This window comes from Emys orbicularis, chromosome 19, assembly GCF_028017835.1.
Source record: "Emys orbicularis isolate rEmyOrb1 chromosome 19, rEmyOrb1.hap1, whole genome shotgun sequence".
Lineage (NCBI taxonomy): Eukaryota > Metazoa > Chordata > Testudines > Emydidae > Emys > Emys orbicularis.
Genome location: NC_088701.1, coordinates 517,145 through 538,047, shown reverse-complemented (window position 1 = coordinate 538,047; position 20,903 = coordinate 517,145).

Here is a 20,903-nt window from a genome sequence, read left to right as displayed (position 1 = left end):
TTAGCAACCCAAGCAAGGACTTAAGGTCAAGGACTATTAGAACTCTTTGTGCAAAAACCATCTTATTTTCCGAGAGTTACAAACATTACAAGAGAATTTTAAAACTTGCCAGGAAAATTTGGAGCGGGAAGTGAGGCAGGCACAGATAATGCAAACTCAGGTAGAACAAATGGGGAAATAAAACAGGGAATTGGAGAAAAGCCTGATGGATTGGGAAAAGATTAAAGCAGACAAAGATAAATTAGACCATCAAGTGATAGGAATGAAACAGTTAATTCAAGATTTGACTAAGGAAGAGGAGGTCACAAGCGTTTCTCACACTTGGTGCCAGAAAACTGTAGCCGCATTGAAAAAGCAAGTGAAAATACAGGAGCTGCAAGTTGCGGCTGTGTGTCAAAAAGAGAGAGATTTGGATTTGGATTTGGATTCCAATGATATTTGGTGTGGGGAGGATCTGCAAAGGGGTCAAGAGAAAAGGGAATTTGGCCAACCGCGAGAGGGGCTTTATACTAAATTGAGGGAAGAAATAAGAAACTGGCCAGGAGAGCCTAAGCCAGAAAAGTCTGTAGCAATGACAGAACGGAGATCAACCATTAAGGATGCAGCGGGGGAGATACAGTCAGAGCAAACATTAATAATTCCTGTGAGTTCGTCAGACTTACAGTTGATGGGAAAGTCATTAGGCCCAGTGAATATGAAAAAATTAGCTACATGTCTAGTACAGTGGGCAGAGTTAGGAGGAACAGAGAATTTAAATATGAGTGAATCTTACAGGTTAATCAGGGCAGCTACTGCTGGAGAAATTAGACAGGCAGTAGATCGAGTGAAAAATGCTTTGGACAGGCAGCCAGAAGCACACCAGCTGATACCACGATTTATTACGCTGTTAGGTAGAGAGAGAGGTCACAGACCCAGGAAGCTGTTATCCAGTGCAGATTACATGAAGCCTGGAGATTTATCCAGGGATTACCTGTTAAAGAGAATAACACTGGGATTATTGGCCGGAGAAATACAACTGGTGACTAATCCCAGGGCGGAGGCCGCCAGACACGTCACAGCTGATTCTTTGATGGCAGGTGATTTGAATCAGAGGGAATTTTGGAATGATGGATGTGATGGAGTCGGGAGTATTAACCTGGGAATGTTGCGTGGGAGTTTTACTAGTTTACTGTCTGCGTTGATACTAGATGCTGGTGGGATATAAGGGGGTGACTTCACTTGAAGGCCAGTACGTACCCTGATCCCAGGAGGGGGCTGGGGCCAGGGGACATCTTCTGCCTGGGAAACTGGACAAAGGCTGGAGGAGGGGCCGGGGTGTGTGGCTGGGTGAAACGGCTGGAGGGAGTTTTAGTTTGAAGCTGGCTGGGGAGACAGGGGGAGGCCCAGAACCTGGGTCTGGGCTCCCCATCCCCCAAGGTGGACCCGGCTGAGGGGTCCTGTTTTCTGTATCTACAAGCTCTGTTTTAGACTGTGTTCCTGTTGTCTAATAAACCTTCTGTGTTACTGGCTGGCTGAGAGTCCCGGTGAATCGCAGGAAGTGGGGGGGTGCAGGGCCCTGACTCCCCCACACTCCGAGACAATGTGTTTGAAGGATTGGACAGAAATTTATTAGCGATGTCTACTAATTTGGTGAACCAAGCAGCCCAGGATGAGGGGTTAACTTATAGATGCACTGGAGCACTAGATAGTATGCCGACGAATGATGAAAGGGGGAAGCCAGGTAAAAGGATTGAAACCCAGAGTACCTTTTGTTGAAGCAATAACATATTCCAATGAGAGTGCTTATAGAGCAGGATACCGTGAGAGAGGAAGAGGTCCTGGTAGAGGACAAAACACCCCAGCCCAAGGAGGTAGAGGGCAGGATATAAAATCGTATAAGAATTGCAGGAACTGGCCCCCCTTGGATCATGGTGGCCCGCCCAGGACTGTCTCTTTGGAATTGTGCGGGTAGAAGGCCTAGTAAACAAAGGCAAACAACCGATGACGCAACAGAATGGACTATAAATGGGTGCCTATGATTTCTGCAAATTGGAGTCGTTTATTGATCCAGAATCCCGTGTGAATATAGATGTGGTTTTTGCCAGCTCCCCACATCTTATGATCTTATCCGGACTAAAGGAACCTTGACTGGCCATCGGGACCATTCTAATCTTTGGACTCTGATACAGTATGGTAGGGGTGTGAATGTGAAGTGAGTAAGGTTTGTTTTGTAATCAATAAAGAGCATTTAGAGTATTATATACCAACACTGTGTCCGGTATCTGCCTGCTTCCCATCCCGAAGGGAGACCGCTATTGCGGGTCTAACAGGAATTTTATATCCGTCCAGCTGGTGTTATTTCCTTTTGAATGATTTTCCGTATTTTTCTCAGAACATAAGATTGGTTTTGCACAAAGAGTTCTAATAGTCCTTGACCTTAAGTCCTTGCTTGGGTTGCTAACTTGCAACGCACACATTCATGTCAAGCACGCATCATTCACACCAGGCCTCAATGCCCTATAACATAGACAAATTTTTCACTTCAAGGTCCCAGAACCAAAGGCAAGGTTTTCATCTCGAGGCCAAAAGACCAAAAACATCAAGACACTTGATCACGGCCTTGGATAGACCAAGAGACAACCTACACTTGACCAGAGCTCGGAGAGCCGGGAAGTATTACATGGATATATTAATCACAATGTGTATTTGTCACGGAGTCCCCGGGCGCTGTTCTGGATCTGCTCCCTATGAAGCCAGTCAGGACTCTGGGGAAGTCTCCTCTCTGTGAGCAGACTGTCTTCAGGGCAAGAAGCTCACACGGCTTCACCTTCCTGGGTCTGACTTTGGAGCATTCAGCATATGCCCCTCCGTGCGCTTCCCACAGTGAGTCCGCCCAGGCGGGGTCCTGGGGAAGCCAGAGGGTCCTGCACCCCCACTTCGCAGTCAGACTTGACTCTTAACCAGACAGTAAAACAGAGGTTTATTAGATGACAGGAACATGGTCTAAAACAGAGCTTGTAGGTACAAAGAGCAGGACCCCACAGCCGTGTCCATCCTGGGGGGCAGCGAGCCAGACACCCACGTCTGCACTTCACTCCTCATCCCCAGCTAGCTCCAAACGAACTCACCCTCCAGCCCCTCCTCCTCTGGGCTTTGTCCCTTTCCCGGGCCAGGAGGTCACCTGATCTCTTTGTTCTCCAACACATTTAGCTATCACCTTACAGGGGGGAAGGGCCCCAGCCATTTGTTGCCAGGGATAGAGTGTCGGCCATTTATGTGCACTGGCCCTTTGCTCTGCAACAATCTCACCCCCTAGAGACTTAAGAAATGCATAGGGGAAACTGAGGCACCCACACAGTATTCAGAGGAAACATTAAGAACAGTCCCACTTTGTCACAGTATTGAGATATCTATTTATATATCCCAACACCAGCACACCACCCTGGGCTCACCCCCTGCGCCTGAGTCAGGCGGGGTTTCCCAATGGACTTTGCAAGCCAGTGAAATTCAGTGAGAGTTGGACACTTCAGCGCCTTTGAACACCCTGGCCCTTCTCTTCTCTCCCCCCTTCTGCTTCTAGTCTCTGAGGCTGCAGAGAGCCGGAGTGTTGTGACCCAGCCTGGCGTGCACAGAGCCCCGCTGGAGACACAAGTATATATGAGCAGGGGCAGGATGGTCAGCCCCAGGCTTTCAGAGACAATTCCCGTTGCTTTCCCCCGAGGATGCCACTGGAATAGCTAAGCAAACAGACCTGCAGCCACTTTATTACCAGCCTCTCCTTTGATGGTTCGCAGGCGTGAGGAGCTGCTCAGGATGCAGGCGCTGTAGCCAGCTGTCAGGGCTGGGAGATTGGTTAGGGGAAGACTAAAAAATTGAATGCGTTTCAATCTACATTCTGGGGAAGGCAATCACATTCTCCTGCCTCCCCGGCGGGCCCCGGGCCAGCGCCAGAGGAGGGGGTAATGCAGTCACACCAGGCAAAGGAAGGGGGTAGCTTCATTCTCAAAGTAGACTAGTGGCTGATCCGGGGCCAGGGCACCAGACAACCCGAAGACAGAGCTGGTGCCCTTTGCCCCGAATGGCATAATTGTTATTAGGTTTGCAAAGAGCAGGACATGCATTATTATCCCACCAGCCCAGCCAGGCTGTTCGGGGGCGGGGAATGTTTCCCAAAACGCCTATGGGATTTAGGAGCTGAGGTGTGAGTTAGGCGCCTCAGTCTCACTGAAAGTCAGGGAGGTTTAGGTGCCAAAGAGTCAGACTTTCAATAGCCTTTAGAGAGATACACCCACGCCTTGTGGTTTTCAAAGCACCGAAGCCAACGGGGCGCCTGACTCCCATGGATTTAAGTGCTCGGGCGCTTCTCACAACCCCACTGGCCCCTCACTGCAGCGTTAGGTGCCTAAATACCTCCGAAAATCTGCCCCTTGGCAGCTCAACGCCCCCTGCCTTTCAGTGCCACGCAGGGCAGCGCAGCACCTTGGTCCCCTTGGAAAATGGGAGGCAGGCACCTACATCACAGATACACGCCTGAAAGTGTGCCTTAGCTCAGCAAAACGATACTCTCCCGTGTTAATGGCTGGTCAAGCAGCGATGGAGGCCTGGCTTGTGGGGAAGGGCCTGGGCTGGGACTTAGGCGACCTGGCTGCAATGCCCGGCTCTGCCACAGACTTGCTGTGTGACCTCAGGCAAGTCACTTAGGTCCAGGTTGTTCACATGCTCGGACGCCACAGCTTTTCAGCAAACCTAGACCTTAGTCTAGGGCCTCAGTTCTCCGTCTGCAACGGGGGATAATTGAGGTTCATTCACAGCTCTTTTCCCCTCCCTTTGGATTGATATTTAGACCGTAAGCTTTTTGGGCACGGCGCCGTCTCTGACTGTGGCTGTGCGGCACCCGGCCCCAGGAAGCCCAGATCTCCGTTAGGTTCCTTAGGTGCTGCCATAAAAACGGTGTAATGTGGCGTCACTGTCCTGCCTCCCAGTTCCCCGGCTGGCTCTCCTCCAACAATCTTCCACCTCATCGGTGAGAATCCAAACACAATTCCAGGATAACGTACGACTGCGTGGGGGGGAATCTCTCTGTGAAGCAGGGCCCATGGGCCATTGAAAAGGCTGGAATGTTGAATGCACTTAGACTTAATTGTGCAGCAAATGAAGATTAAAGGAGCAGGCCCAGAGGACCTGCTGTTCCTGGTGAATTCAGACACAAAACCCTCTGCAAGGGCCACGGAGCTACACGCCAGTGTGTTGCTAACTTTATAATTGTCTGTCTGTGTCCCTGAGATTTAACCAAGGTGGGGGGAGGGGAATGGGGCCGGCCACTCTGCCACAGCAGCATCTAAGTGGCTTCTCTTTCCTGAAAAGACTTCGGAAGGGATAGCCGCTCCAGTCACGCCTACATCCGCAGTAAGAAGAACCTGCTGCTTCCCTGAATGTTAACAGCTGTTGGTTTTTATCCGCGGCGCCCTGGAAGCCAGAACAAAGCGCAGAGTTTGCAAGGTTACGTACAGCCTCGGCGAGTGTGTGTGTGTGGGGTGGGGGGAACACGGACGGGGATGAAGGATGCGGGATATTGAGTGTGACGTTGCTAATCCGGGTGCAGTGTTTAGGATCCAGAGAGCTGCTGGGCAGATTAGCATAACCAGACCTCTACTGATCCCTTTAAATGCAGGGCACACAAACACGGTCTGCAAGCAACTCAAGAGGAGGACAAACGGGTCAGGCTTTAGACACGGATAGAGCCCTGTCAAAGTGAAGTGGGGGGGAAATGGCCACACGCAAACAAAGCGTGTTCCCTGCTCACGGCAGAACGTTCTGCTCTTTCCAGTTCCTCGCGCGGTGACACCAGAGGGCTGGGGACAGGCGAAGTGACTCAGGAATCCCTGCCAGAGTCCCGGAGGCAGCCCCGTGGAGAAAGCACTGAGCTGGGAGTCAGGAGGAGAACTGGGAACAGACGCCAGCTCTCAGACACCTTGAAGGAGGCTGATTTCCAAAGGCCGGGCACGCAGCGTTTTGTGGAACTCAGACCCCATTACGGTGTCCTAAATCAGGCCCCCGTCGTCACTTTGGCCATTGCTTGTGACCAGCGCCTGGCGCGTAGGCACGTCAGTGCCCCGCAGAGAAGGGAAGAAATTACACCCTTTGTAAAGCCCAGGGGAAGGTTTGCAGCTCAGGTGCCGTTCCTGAGAAGCCGAGGGATGTCAGACTTTACACGCCACAGCCCCTCGGCTCCTTGTCCTGAGGAAAAGGGGTCCCGTTACAGCCCAGGAACGTTTCGGGGCACAGAACAGGGACGTCCTCATTGCTGAACAAAGCACATTCGCTTTGCTCCCTCTTTGCACGTGGGAAAAGAACCAGAAGGCAGGGCCCAGGCAGGCCCTCTGCTGCAGTTCGCACAAAAGTCACTCGCTGGGCTGTGCACCAGATGATGCTCACGGCAACAGGAGCGAACAGATTCACCTGGCTGGGTTTGCAGCCAGGTGTCTGCGGATGGATCAGAGAGGCAGGGGCACAAAGACGCAGGGCGAGAGCGTCCCTGCCCAGAAACGCTGCCAGACGGCTCATCACCCCCACTCCACAGCACGGAACGGAGCCCAGAGAGACACAGGGCATCGGCAGCAGAGGTAGGAACAGACTCCAGCTCTCCTGGGTCACAATTCAGGGCCTCACCCACAAGGAAACAAGTCAGGAAACACCTTCTCCCTCCCCACTTGAGACTAGAGACGGTTTCCATTCTTGCCCCTTGGACTTCCCGGTCTGTGACACGGGCCTGACTGTGCCTGTAAAGCCAGGCTGAAAGGCAGTTGGGCACCTTGGGTCATGGGGGCCCCTTCACCCCCCTTCAGCCAACGGCGGCAGAGAGGGGCAGGTCCTGGGTGAAGTCTCAGCCCTCGGTGGGGAGCATGTGGCTAAAGAGATGCATTTTGGGTGCCGCCCCTCCCCCCGCCTTGGGAGCTAAACTACGCCTGAAATTCACCCACAGCCTCTCAGCGTTAACCGTTGAGATTAACGATAAATCAGGGGGGGGGGGGTGTTCATTTCGGTGGCTCACGAAGTGAGCTATGAATAAAACTTCCCTTGTGCCAAAGAGAGTTTATTCATGAGCTTCAGCTGGAATTTGCTCCGTGAGAGCCCAGCAGGCCGCAGCCCGGAATACAGATGAGATGCTCATTCCAAGTCTACCCCGGCACGGTGCTGGCAGAGCTGGGGATATAAATTATAGCTCACTCCCCCGCCACAGGCCTGGGATGTTTGCTCTCCAAGGAAATTAACATTCCTGGAGCCTCAGGGGCTTCTCTCAGACAGTCCTGATCCAGGTGAGAATGTCTGGTTCCCGCAGGGGCTAGTCGGTAAATATACAGCGGAGGGGACGGAGCATGAGACGTGGGCTACTTCCCAAGAGATTTCTCTGCCTGTCTCCCCCCCAGCCTGGCAAGGAGCTCCCCGCAATGCTCTGGACTCATAAAACATGCTGAGTACGTTGGCAGAGAAAGAGAGCTCCATTGGCTGTCCTGACACACCATAGCTGCCTGGTACTACGGACCTGGGGTGGAATCCCACACTGATGTGGGCTGGATTTCTGAGGCCCCAATTCAGCAAAGCATTTGAGCATGTTCCTCCCACTGAAGCCAGCAGGACCCAAGTGGTGCTGTAGGGGCAGGAACGTCATATCTACGACATGGGCAGTAACTGTCACGCTCGGCTCGGCACTGGGGAGGCCTCAGCTGGAGACCTCTGTCCACTGGGCTCTAAGATAGATGGGGACAAACTGGAGAGTCAGAGGAGAGGAACAAAACCAGACCTGTGAGGAAATATTAAAAGGCTGGCTCATGTTTAGTCTAGAGAAGAGGAGGCTGAAAGGGGGACATAACATCAGTCTTCGGGGGTGGACAAGGTTGTTATAAACAGGATGGTGATCGATCGCTCTTCACATCCAGCAAGGGTAGGAGAAGACAAACTTGACTTGGTTGGCAGTGAGAGAGATTTAGGTTAGATACCAGGAGAAACATTCGAACTCTAAGGCTAACTAAGCACCGGAATAGGTTACCCAGGGGGTTGTAGAATCCCCATCACGGGAGGTGTTTAGGAACAGGCTGGACAAACACCTGTCAGGGGTGATCCAGGTTTACTGGTCCTGCCTCAGCAAGCGGGAAAGCCTAGATGACCTGGCCTCTCCAGGTCTCTTCCAGCCCGACATTGCTAGGGTTCTGCGTGCAGAAAGTTAAGGGTGTGTCTGTGTGTGTGGCTGACTGGGGATGAGACGCGCAGTCTGCTGAGGGCTATTGCACCAGCCAGAGGGACCACGGAAGCTCCCAGACCTGGCTCAGTCCTACAAATCCACGAATCTCTCGGGCAGCGCTGCGGAAACAACAGGCCTGGGAACTCTTCTCTGAGAGTCCATTTGATGCCGCCCTTAATTCTGTCCTGATCCAGTGACAAAGTTTTCAGAGTCCCAGGAAGCTAACAGAGGAGGGTTTGTGATTGAGGCCCTGGGACTCAGGAGATGGGGGTGCAAGTCCCTGCTCTACCCCAGAGCCCTGTGTGAGCTCTCGGGGGCAGCTCAGCTGACGCCTCCTAGGAGAGAGCTGTGGCCTTGGAGCTGCAGGGAGAACTGCAGCAGGAGCAGTGCAGATAATCCCCCCCTCCTTTTTTCCGATTTCCTCATCCTCAGCTCCTCTGCCGCCCCGCCGCGCTACCATTGATCTCTGCTAACCACGCCGCTTTGATGAGGAGCCATTTCCATCTGGGCATTGAGTGCTTTGTCACTTCCAATCAGCTGCTCTCAGCCATCCTGTTCCAAAGGCGCCCCTCAGTTGGCTGGCGCAGGGAGAGGCCGGGTGGGGGACAGGGCAGAACAGGGCAAGCTCAGGCGTCTATCCCACCAGGTGGCTCCTGCGTCTCTTTGCAATGAGCTGCATTGACAAAAGCGCAGTCTCCTTGAAGAGCAGGCCTAGCCTGGGAGCCGTCAGCACCCCATCAATCACAGGCAGGGAAGCTGCCGATAATCAAGCCTGCATCTCATCAACCCACCGTCTGATCCCTTCGGGGAGAAGGGAAGGAGCTGGGTTATAATATCGACATCCCCGGGAATGCCGGCTGCCTGAGGAAAGCCTCCGGAGACCGGGCTGCCTGCACCGGCACCTCGCTTCCAAAGCACATGGGGGGGGGGCACAAACCCGGCCAAACCCCTTCTGTCCAGAGCTCAGCGCCCCTGCTGCTCGGACACAGCCGTGGGCAGCTGGGAGGGTGTTCCGGGGGGAAGGGGCCTTGTCTACATGGGAAAATTGCACCCGTGGGACTAAGGGAAACTTAGAAATCTGACTAAACTGGTTTAGTTAAATCAGTGAAGTCCCCTTGTGTGCATGGAGACCCATTCCGGTTTGCAGAGGCAGGATAGCCATTTACTTACGACTCACGAAGAAATCGACTCCTGGTGCTAGCTAAATCGATGCGTGTCACTCTGACACTGAAATCCGAGCCCGCACTCAGAGGGGAGGGACTGATTTAACTCAGCCAACTTTCAAAGTGATTTAACCCCATTGGCCTGTTTTTCTCCTGAAGACGAAGCAGAGCTGCACCGGTTGAACAAAAGGTCCGATTTCATATTGGTTTTGTTAACCCGATGCCACAGGCCACATTTTGTTTTAAACCGGGCTTATTTCTGTTTCGTTGACGTCAGTCAGGAACATGGATAGTCTGAACGGAGACAAGTCGCTCTGAAATTGAAATAAGGGCGTCCACACGGGGCGGTTGCACTGGCTGAACCAAACCAGTGCAGGGTTGTGTGCAGACAGCCCCAGAGTCTGCACTCAGCGAATGGTGGGCCTGTCCCTTGAAATCCCCAAAGAGACGGGAGGAGCTCACGCTCTGTCACCTCCGGCGCCTGGGAAGCAGAGAACAGCCGCAGCTTGGCCCTTACGTCAGCTCCATCCCAGCCAGGGAGCCCCTGCCCGGGGGGGAGTCTCAGGGGGCTGTTCCCACACACGTCACACTACAGGGGCTGTCTGAAGGGTCCCGAGCATCACTGGCAATGGGGCCCAGAGCCTCCAACTTGCTCCAGTCCCTGCCCTCCGCTGGGACGCTGAGCAGCGGCAAAACAAATCTCTCCTCTGAGCAATGCAACAGACCCCCTGCCTTTGCCACTGTGCAGCAGAGCCTCGGTGTTAATTAACCGAGCGGCACGTGTCCAGAAAGCATTGGGATCAGTTTCCCTGTGTGGGCAGCACTGCTCTGAACAAAGTGATTGCCAGGGGTCAGGGGACCTGGTTTCTCCCCCCAGGAGCAGGATGATCAGTTGCCGAGGGAATCCAGGCTCCACGTTAACCTGTCCAGGGCCTTACCTAGCCTTGGCAGCGCGGCAGCAGCTCATCCCCGGGTGCGTCCGAGAGGCAGGGGAGCACCACCCCGTGTGACAGGACCGCGCCATCCACCCTGCGCACTGCCAGCCCCTCTTCTGTTACCAAGCCCACTGCCAGCTCCCTGGCAGAGGCACGGCCCCTGGTCTGCGCGGCCAGGGCAGGGACACAGCTCCCCACGCCAGGCTGGGACAGGGAGCTGGAGCTGGTGTCCTCTTGCCCACATCTGGCCTTCCCCCATTTTTCATGCCAGTTGCCTGCTGTGCTTGCTGCTGGGAAGGAAAGAGCCGAGGTCAGCTCCTCAGGGATTTCCCGCCCCCACCCAGCAGCAGAAAGTAGGGCTGGCACCAGATTTGCCAGCGCCACTGATTGGGTCGGGGCCCCAGTTGCGCAAACACAAGCTCTTGCTGGATTCTCTGAACGGTGCTTTCTGCCCCTCTGGCAAGCTGAAAACCCCATGGCTTGGCTCAGTCAAATCCACCAGCTGCTGCTGCAGCATCTCACGCCGCCCAGGGACAGTCTGTGCATCCGCAGTCAAAGTGGCACTTAATCAACTGCTCGAATTCCTGGGTTCCCAGGGAGTCGGGCCGAGGAAAACGGTCAGGGAATCACCCGCAGTGAAGGGCTCCAGAGGGCACTGTGTAACACCAACAGACCCCAGTCGTCGGCGGGCGGGATCGAACCTGGGACCTCTGGAGCTTAGTGCATGAGCCAAAAGGCAACTGGCTGTTAGCTAAGTCTGTAGAGCAAACTCATTAATCTCTCTCTCTAAGTGATCTCGGTGCCACTAGATGGGACAGACACCACACCCAGGAGGCGTGTGGGTTACAACTGCACCCAACCGCCTGAAGGGAGGGTGTCCCAGGAAGGCACACTGGCTATGCCAGGCAGCTCAGCATCCACGGCCCAGACTCTGCCCCGCCCTGCAGAGTTTACAGTCCAAACAGAGACAGACGGGAGAGAAAACAGAGCCGTGGGGAGGGGAGGAGTGTGCCTGGGTCACACAGTAGGTCAGAGACAGGACTAGACCCTGCTCTCCCAAGCCATGGACTTACCCACTGGACCAGCCGGCCTTTCTGCTGGTGACGCCTCCCCCCCGTCCATCACTGTGAATACCCAGCACTTATAGACAGGGCCCAACCAAATTCATGGCCACGAAAAACATGTCACAAACCATGAAATCTGGTCTTTTGTGTGATTTTACACTACACGATACAGATTTCACAGGGGAGATGAATGTTTCTCAAATTGGGAGTCATGACCCAAAAGGGAGTTGCAGGGGGTCGCAAGGTTATTTTAGGGGGGTCATGGTATTGCCACCCTTACTTCTGTGCTGCCTTCAGAGCTGGGCGGCCTGAGAGCGGCGGCTGGTGGCCTGTTGCCCAGCTCTGAAGGCAGCGCCCCGCCAGCAGCAGCACAGAAGTTCGGGTGGCAATACCATACCCTGCCATCCTTACTTCTGCGCTGCTGCTGACGGTGGCTCTGCCTTCAGAGCTGGGCTCCCGGCCACCAGCCGCCGCTCTCAGGCCGCCCAGCTCTGAAGGCAGCGTCGCCGCCAGCAGCAGCACAGAAATAAGGGTAGCAGTACCACAACCCCCCCTACAATAACCTTGAGACCCCCCGTCCCACAACTCCTTTTTGGGTCAGGACCCCTACAATTACAACACTGTGAAACTTCAGATTTAAATGGCTGAAATCATGAAATTTGCAATTTTTAAAACCCTACGACCGTGAAATTGACCAAAATGGACCGTGAATCTGGTAGGGCCCTACTTACAGACAAGCGCGAGCTGGCTGGGCCGCAGGCTGAGGTGCTCAGGATACCAGCCCGCAACCCACTCGTGTGAAATGCAGCCATCTGGTCCATTGCGGGCTCTCTCGTTAGCACAGCTCCGTGCTCTCTGCTGGGTCCAGCAGTAAGAGAGGCACATAGATCTTCCCCCTCCACATGCAGAGCTCCCAGGCTGACCCCATTTCCCACAAGGACACAGGCAGAGCTGGGGACGGGATCGGGTCCCCAGCGATAGGGAGCTGTGCAGTCAAAGACACCCCTGCCCCGGAGAGATTTCCCCCCAGATGAGCTGGCCCTAGCGGGAAACCTGGGACTTTACCACGTGGGCATGTCTGAAAATCACATCCAAGGCGTCTCACATCAGGCTCCAGAGCTCAACAGAGGCTTTGTAACAGGGAGGAGGTCCAGCCTTTCGCGGGGACGCTGGAGAAGTGACTCTGCTGCGTCATAAAGCCCTTTACTGACGCTGCCTTAAAAAGCTGCCCTCCAATCAGGGAAACGATTTCCCTCCATCTTTAATTAATTACTTTGGGTTAATAAAATCATCACATTTCCACGCGGGCCTGGGATTCCTGGGTCCAGCTCGATATCACAGCAATATTTGGAAATTAAACCAATAAATAATAAATGTTGGCTTTTAATGAACTAATTGAAAATGGAGATAAAAATCCTTCAAAACTTTTTTTTGCTCTGAGGAAAGCAATTAGTTCCCACTTGAATATAGAATTAAGCCGGTGAATAGTAATCGATTCCTTTTATTAGCAAATTGAGAGGCCCTTTAATATTTATCAGCGTATTGTTCAGAGTTCAGCTGGAATTAAAATGACCCTTTCCCCTGTGAAACCTCCACTTTGAATCCCACTCAAAGTTTCAAGAATTAAATTTATTAGGGGGATAAATTTATAATTGCCTCACTTGCTACACAGATGGAATATATATTGCTAATGTAATTTTCCAAACCAGTGATGAGCACGTCTGAGGAGTTTTTTATGGCAAAGTAATTCAGTCTAATATATTGCAGAACAGCAAAATATATTAAATATTGATATGAAACACATCAAAAAATAGGATGACAGATTATGCTTTGCTCCAGTATATCCTGCGGCACCGGGGCAGAGGTGGCAGTAGGGGAATATTCCAATCCATCAAAGAGAAAGTTACTTAGTTCAGACACCTGCAAGCGGCGCATCGCTGTGGTTCAGTCTGATACATGCACATGCATACTCACACGCCGTCACCTAGTGAGAGGCTCCATTTCCTGCAAGGACACAGTTCGCAAGACCTCACGCTCCACGCATGAGCTGGGAGAAGCAGACAGGTCTGATACTTCGTCTCTCCTTTCAAGGCCAATCTGTGGAGTCAAGTCACTCGTCCCAGGCACAGCTCTGTGCATACAGTGACATAGGACATCAGGCCAGCTGTGTGCAAAGTTATTCTCCCTGGCATGAGATTCGGGAGACCTGCCTCCTGTTCCTGGCTCTGCCATTGACCTGATGTGTGACCTTGGGCAAGTCCCTACTATGCTCCCTGCTATTTAGACTGTAAGCTCCAGGGGCGAGAATGTGTCTGTGCAGCATTGTCACAATGGGGCCCTGATCACAGTCAGGATCTGGGCAGCGCCCGGCACGACGGGGCCCTGATCTCGGCCGGGGACTGGGCAGCGCCCGGCACGACGGGGCCCTGATCTCGGCCGGGGACTGGGCAGCGCCCGGCACGACGGGGCCCTGATCTCGGCCGGGGTCTGGGCAGCGCCCGGCACGACAGGGCCCTGATCTTGGCTGGGGACTGGGCAGCGCCCAGCGCGACAGAGCCCTGATCTCGGCCGGGGTTGGTGCAGCGCCTGACACGACGGGGCCCTGATCTCGACTGGGGACTGTGCAGCGCCCGGCGCGACGGGGCCCTGATCTCGACTGGGGACTGGGCAGCACCCGGCACGACGGGGCCCTGATCTCGGCCGGGGTTGGTGCAGTGCCTGACACGACGGGGCCCTGATCTCGACTGGGGACTGGGCAGCGCCTGGCGCGACGGGGCCCTGATCTCGGCTGGGGTCTGTGCAGCGCCTGGCGCGACGGGGCCCTGATCTTGACTGGGGACTGGGCAGCGCCTGGCGCGACGGGGCCCTGATCTCGGCTGGGGTCTGTGCAGCGCCTGGCGCGACGGGGCCCTGATCTCGGCTGGGGTCTGTGCAGCGCCTGGCGCGACGGGGCCTGATCCAAGTTGGGGTCTGTGCATCACCCAGAACAATTGGGCCCAGTCTCAGTCGAGGCCTCTCGTTCTCACTGTAACGCAAACAGCTCAGACTATTAATAACAAAGTGACAGTAGGAATCGGCCGGGGGGGGAGTGGGGGGGGTCCATTTTTTTTTCTTTTACGAGCCCCGTTTCTGAGTTGTGCTGAGTCGTGTAAGAGGACCAGTGAAATGGCTCAGAAATAACGTGAACGACCCTAAATTTTCAACAGCTCCCCACAGCAAATAGATGAGGAAGCCAAGGAAACCTCCCCTATAGGTGCCCCCCTATAACCGCACCTTCTCCCTCCCCCAAGATTGGATTCTTTCCCCTTCTTTTTCCTGCTTTGCGTTAGCATTTGCCAAGCAGCCAGGATTCTCACTAGTGCGTAGAGCAGGGGGGCGGGAGCCAGGACTCCTGGGTTCTGGTCAGGAGTGACTCCACTGAGGAAAATGGGGTTACACTGGTGTAAATCAGGAGTGACTCCACTTCGGTCAACAGGGTTATTCTGTTCTAAAGCTGGCACAATTGTAAGCAGAATCTAGGCCTCTGTTTCTAATGTCCGTGAGTCGCCCCCGTTGGCTTCGGGTGACCAGATGTCCCATTTTTATAGGGACCGTCCCGATTTTGGGGTCTTTTTCTTATATAGGCTCCTATTACCCCCCCCCACCCCATCCCAATTTTTCACATTTGCTGTCTGGTCACCCTACGTTGGCTTGGCAGCCGCCCGAGAACAAGGAGCAAATCAGACTCTCCCTGGTTTCAGGACAGCGGGGATTGCACATGGCCCCAGCCCTGCCAGCCCTGCCAGCCCTGCGCGCCTCGAGGGAGCCGGGAGGAGAGGGGTCCGGAGAGGGCCGCACAGGCCGTGCAGGAGGGAGAGGGAGTTAAGACGCTTTTCTGGAAAGCATCCTTCAGCAAGCAGAATGGGGCAGGCGAAACACTTCCCAGCCGCGCCATCTAGCGGCAACCTAGGGCCCTGTGCTCCAGTGCCCGTTGGCAGGGCCAAGTCACGCAGATCTACCTTCTCCGTCCCACCCCTGCTTCTGTCTGCCACTCTCGTCCCCTCGCTACAGCAAACAGCCCCTAGCGGCAGCCGCTGCCCAGCAAAGCCCTCTCAACGCTCCACAGCTGCCGTCCAAAACGGACTGTTATTCCAGAGTTTATTTCAATGAGGCTGAGACTCTGGAGTGTCTAAATTACCCGGGCTGCTGCTGGTTCCTCCCTGTTTTGAAGGGGGAGTGGGCGGGGGGGGGGGGGGGAGTGGGCGGGGGGGGGGGAGTGGGCGGGGGGGGGGGGGGGAGAGACTGTTCAAACCGTGCACAAGTGACTCCCGGAGAGAGAAAAAAGAGACAAATGGGGATCTAATTTGCGTAATGGGGTCTAATTTGTTTTCAAAAGCCGCTTCTCTCCTGACTCGGGGAATTGGCGTGGCGTGAAATATACCTGCGGCATGTGAATGAGGCTCCCTCAGCAAGTTTATGGATCCTGCTCGACAAAGGCCGCTCTTTAAATCAAACCAGAGATAGCGAAAGAATTAAGGTGTCAAGATAATGCACGTTTATTGTTTTTGCCAGTCAGCAGGAGCTGGAGCATTCTGTTGTGTGGACCCAATCCGTATCCCAGCGCCACCAGGACGGTGTCCCCCCGCCGTGGCAAAGCCAGGCGTCAGTCCAGGGCTGCGAGCCCCAGCAGCCAGAATTATTCACCTAATTATTCATCAGCTTTGCTTCCTCTCCTACAGAAGGGGCAGCAGTCAGAGGATGCTCGCATGCCCCATAATAATCTACAACATACAAGAGAGAGCACCTCCCCCACCCTGTCTTTGCTACTAAGACATGCGGAGACCAGGGTCCCATTGTGCTGGGGGCTGCACAGATGCACAGCGGGAGACAGCCACGGCCCCAAAGGACTCAGACTAAACAGACAAGGGCAGGGGGAGGGGGACTGGCTCAGGCTTGGAGGCGGAGGTGAGACAAGACCCTACCTCCCTGCAAGCCCAGTGCAGCCCCCTGCCCCCACTGCCCCCTCCCCCTTCCTCGTTAGTGGGGAATCTCCTGGGTCAGTCTTTACCTGAGCCGCTCTGTGGGTCGGGGGCCACCTTTGCAGACAGCACCTGGCCCAACGGGACACCAGCCCCCAACGAGGGTCTCTAGGTGCTACCCAAATGCCCATCACTAATAGCACTCACGCTGCCCATTAACCTGCCATCTCACCGGGGAGGCAACTGTATCACCACTGGCCTCCGTGGCTAGCGACAAGCCTGCCAAGCAGGGCCAGGCGACTCAGGCAGGTGGCCGCTGCTTGGAAGCTGGGCTGGGCAGGTGAGTGATGCGCTTGCCCAGGCTCAGTCACCAAGCACCAAGGTTCTTGTCCTGGAGAGACTTTTCTCTCACGCCCGGCCACCCATCTCCCCTGTCTGACCAGTCGCCTTCTTGTTGCATCATGTCCAGAATGAGGCCCCCATCCTGCCACTGGGCTGCGAGGGCCGATGGATTTCAGCAGGACTGGAAGACAGTCCGATAGCAGGGTCCCGGACCTAGACGATAAGTGATTTGGAATCTGCATGGATGCGATTGCAGGATCAGGGCCTCAGATGGCCAGTGACGGAGGAATACGGAGCTTGGGACTGACTCCCCGTCTGCTGCCGTCACCTGCACCCAAAGAACGTGAGCGCACGATGCTCCTGTTCTGAGCCGGGAGCGTCTCCCGGCCGCTTGGCTCTGGCGGCCAGGCACAAGCGGCCAGGCCCCACAATCGGGCCCTCTTGTCGCTTCACTGCTTTCCAGGAGGTGCCTCACGGACCGCTGGGCGCTGCAGAAATAACGTCTCATCACCTGTCTCTGTAGCTGTGACGAAGTGGGACTGTTCTTAATGTTTCCTCTGAATACTGTGTGGGTGCCTCAGTTTCCCCTATGCATTTCTTAAGTCTCCAGTGTGCGTAAATGGCCGACACTTTGTATCCTGGCAACAAATGGCTGGGGCCCTTCCCCCCTGCAAGGGGATAGCTAAAGGTGAACAAAGGGATCAGGTGACCTCCTGGCCCGGGAAAGAGACAAAGCCCAGAGAGGAGGGTCTGGAGGGGGTTGCAGTTGGGAGCTGGCTGGGGACAAGGAGTGAAGTGCAGACGGGAGTGTCTGGCTCGCTGCCCCCCCCCCCCAAAATGTTTTAGACCGTGTTCCTGTCATCTAATAAACCTCTGTTTTACTGGCTGGCTGAGAGTCACGTCTGACTGCGAAGTGGGGGGTGCAGGACCCTGTGGCTTCCCCAGGACCCCGCCTGGGCGGACTCGCTGTGGGAAGCGCACGGAGGGGCAGATGCTGAATGCACCAAGGGCAGACCCAGGAGGTGAAGCCGTGTGAGCTTCTTGCCCTGAAGACAGTCTGCTCTGAGAGAGTAGGCTCCCCAAAGTCCTGACTGGCTTTGTGAGGAGCAGTTCCAGAGCATCGCCCGGGGACTCCGTGACAGCGGCCATCTCCCCGAGGCCAAGAAAGAGGGTGCTGCATTGGCCAGAGCAAATCCCAGGCAGGTAAACGTGAAACCCCAGCAAGGACGGGAAAGTCACCAAACTCTGACTTCCTCTGCACACGTGAACGCAATCAGCGATCTCACCCCACCTGCCAAGCGGCGACTCCCAGGGAGAGTGATTGCCATGCGGCATGCTGGCTGTAATAATCGCCTCTAACCATCAATTATTATCTAATCTGCCGTGCGGTTTCATTACCGGCGTCATTTGTGCTGCTCTCATGGGTTCCGTGCGGGGCGAAAGTCCTTCAAATTAAACGGGGAATGTAACAGCTTCAAAAGCAATAACTCTGGCGCACAAGCAGATTAGACGGGCGGGGGAGGTGTTAACGTGTTTGGGACAAAGGCAGCATTAGCGTTTCACAGCGTGGCCAGGAGCTGGGAACGGGGATTGGAAACACCACCGCCCTCAGCACGAACGCTCCAGGGGGTCCCTAACACTTGCTTTCTGGAGGGCGGGAGCAAGAGGGGGTAAGGGATGTTAATTCACCTTGCAGAGCATGGCCTCCTTGGCCTGACATTTGAGACCTGGGTTCTCTTCCCATGTCTGCCACTAGCCCCGGGGGTGACGTTGGCCAAGTCCCTCCCCTGCCCCTTTGCCTGCTGAGGCTGTAAGGTCTTTGGGGCAGGCACTGCCTCACAGGCTCTCTCGTGCCTGAAGAGAAGGCGAGCTTGGATGACAGCATCACACCATGAAATAGAACCGGAGCTGCACAGCGGTGGGTGTATGCTGCTGACGCGCCGTAGCCTACAGCCCCCGAGGGGCCAGCCAGCCGACTGGCAGTAAAAGCACCACCGCACTCGAGCCCAGGGTGTTTGTGTGTGGACAGGACCAACGCTCACATTAACTCTGCATGAACTTGAGCCCTTGGCCTGTTTCCATGCAGTGCCCAGGCATTGGGGCTTCCATATTGGACCTCCAGGCACCACCATAATAACTTTGCACATCTCTCAGGACTGGGCATTAACCTGCGGCATGTCAGGCAGGGGGTCCCCGGATGGCGTCTCTGGCAGGGGCTCCCGGGAAGGCGTCTCTGGCAGGGGGCTCCCGGATGGCGTCTTTGGCAGGGGGCCCCCGGATGGCGTCTCTGCCAGGGGCTCCCGGGAAGGCGTCTCTGGCAGGGGGCTCCCGGATGGCGTCTCTGGCAGGGGGCCCCCGGATGGCGTCTCTGGCAGGGGCCCCCCGGATGGCATCTCTGGCAGGGGCTCCCGGATGGCGTCTCTGCCAGGGGGCTCCCGGGAAGGCGTCTCTGGCAGGGGGCCTGCACTTTGTCCATCCACGCGCCTGCACAAAGAAGCGTAAAGTTCCCGGGGAGGGAGACACTGCTGGAGATTGTGTCAGATGGATCCTCCTCTCTTCTGCTTTCTCTGGGGGCGACTTTTAACTTTGTATTTTCTATCCATTTTTATCCTCTCTTTTAATGAATGTGTGTTGTCGGAGGGATGTTGTCGTCCGAACTCTCTCTCTCTCTCTTTTGATCGATTTGGGGACAAATTGTTTTATAAAATGCTTTAAATTATCGAATGCACGCTCCCTGGGGGACCCTCAGGTTCGCATTCTCTCTCTCTCGGTCAATAAGCGATACGGTCAGCACCACGCTGGACAGATGCCGACACACAGTGACGTAACACTGGATGTTAGACACGGTTAGTCCAACCCCTCCCTGAGATGTTTACGGGGTGAATAACCTCAATCCCGACCTACAGCTCTCTGCTATCCCAGCCCTGGGCTCCCTCTCCCGCTCAGCCCAGCTGGTGCCTCTCACTCCCGACCCGCAGCCCTGTTATCCCAGCCCCGAGCTCCCCCCCCCCCAAGCTCTGCGGTGCCCCTCAAGCTCAGGACTAGAGTTTCACGGAGAGCATAGGTCCACGTTAACGGCGCAGGCTGTTGCCAGTCAGGGCAGAGCGGCGCGTGTGCTCACATCAGCATAAGCCCAGAGCCGCCGCATCGTTGTCAGGGTAAAGCCATGGTGACGGAGCAGAGAATCCGGCCTGTAACGAATGCACCCACTTTGTACACATGCAAATGCCTGCACACGGTGCCCCGGAGGGCGGGCGCGGCCCCACGGCTCCTCATAGACAGTCATGGGTTGGGGACTCCTGCTCTGGTGGAGGTCATCTGCTACAGCATCTGTCGCTGCTCCCCACTCCGCCTATGAGCCATGACACTGCCTGAGCCCTTGCTATCGACAGCCACTCCTTGCACGGCTCTGCAGGAACGCTGCTGGCCCCGGGGGCCTCTTTAATTACGCAGCCAAAGCCTGATCAAAACTCCCATCTTGTCTCTTATGGCAGAAAAGACAAACCACATTCAATATTCCCCCGCCCCTCCGCCTCAGCCTCTTGCTCCCACCCAGCCCGGACGCCGCCTCCCTGCCTTTCGCTGCGTCCAGTGCATTTCTCTGTGTCCCCGCTGCCCACGTGCCACTCAGAGGCGGCGAAAGGGCGAGGTATGGGCCGTGCTCTGGCGTAACCGGGCGTCCGAGGCGCCGGTGGACGCACGAGTTGGTTTGATGGTGGCAATGACAGCGTGGAGAGGCCGTGGAGGAAGGGACTCGTAAAATGCAACAAACAAAAGACGCAAACAATAGAGAAGGATGAGGTCAGTCGTGGTCCAGCAAGAGGCGCTGGGGCTTTGAAGACGGCAGCCCGCCCTCCAGCGGTGATGCTGGGAAATAGCCTTGCTGGGCTGCTGTGAGTCCATGGGGAGTCGGCGTGTGACGAGTGGCTGGCTGCCCACTACACTTCCAAGCACAACAGCTCCTGTGTCATTATCTTGATAAGAACCAAGTTCCAGGGATCTCAGGGGACAGGGCCTCAGGTGGGCTGGCCAGACCCTCGCAAAGCCCTGGGCTTCCACTGCGGCTATGGGTTTCGTGCCAGGAGCAGGGAGCAAGTGCCAGGTGCTGCCCAGACACACAATGAGGGGCAGCCCCTGCGGCAAAGAGCCTGAACATGCACCAGCAGGACTATTACCCCAGGGCGCCTAGCGACTGGCCCAAGGTCGAACAAGGCGTCTGTGGC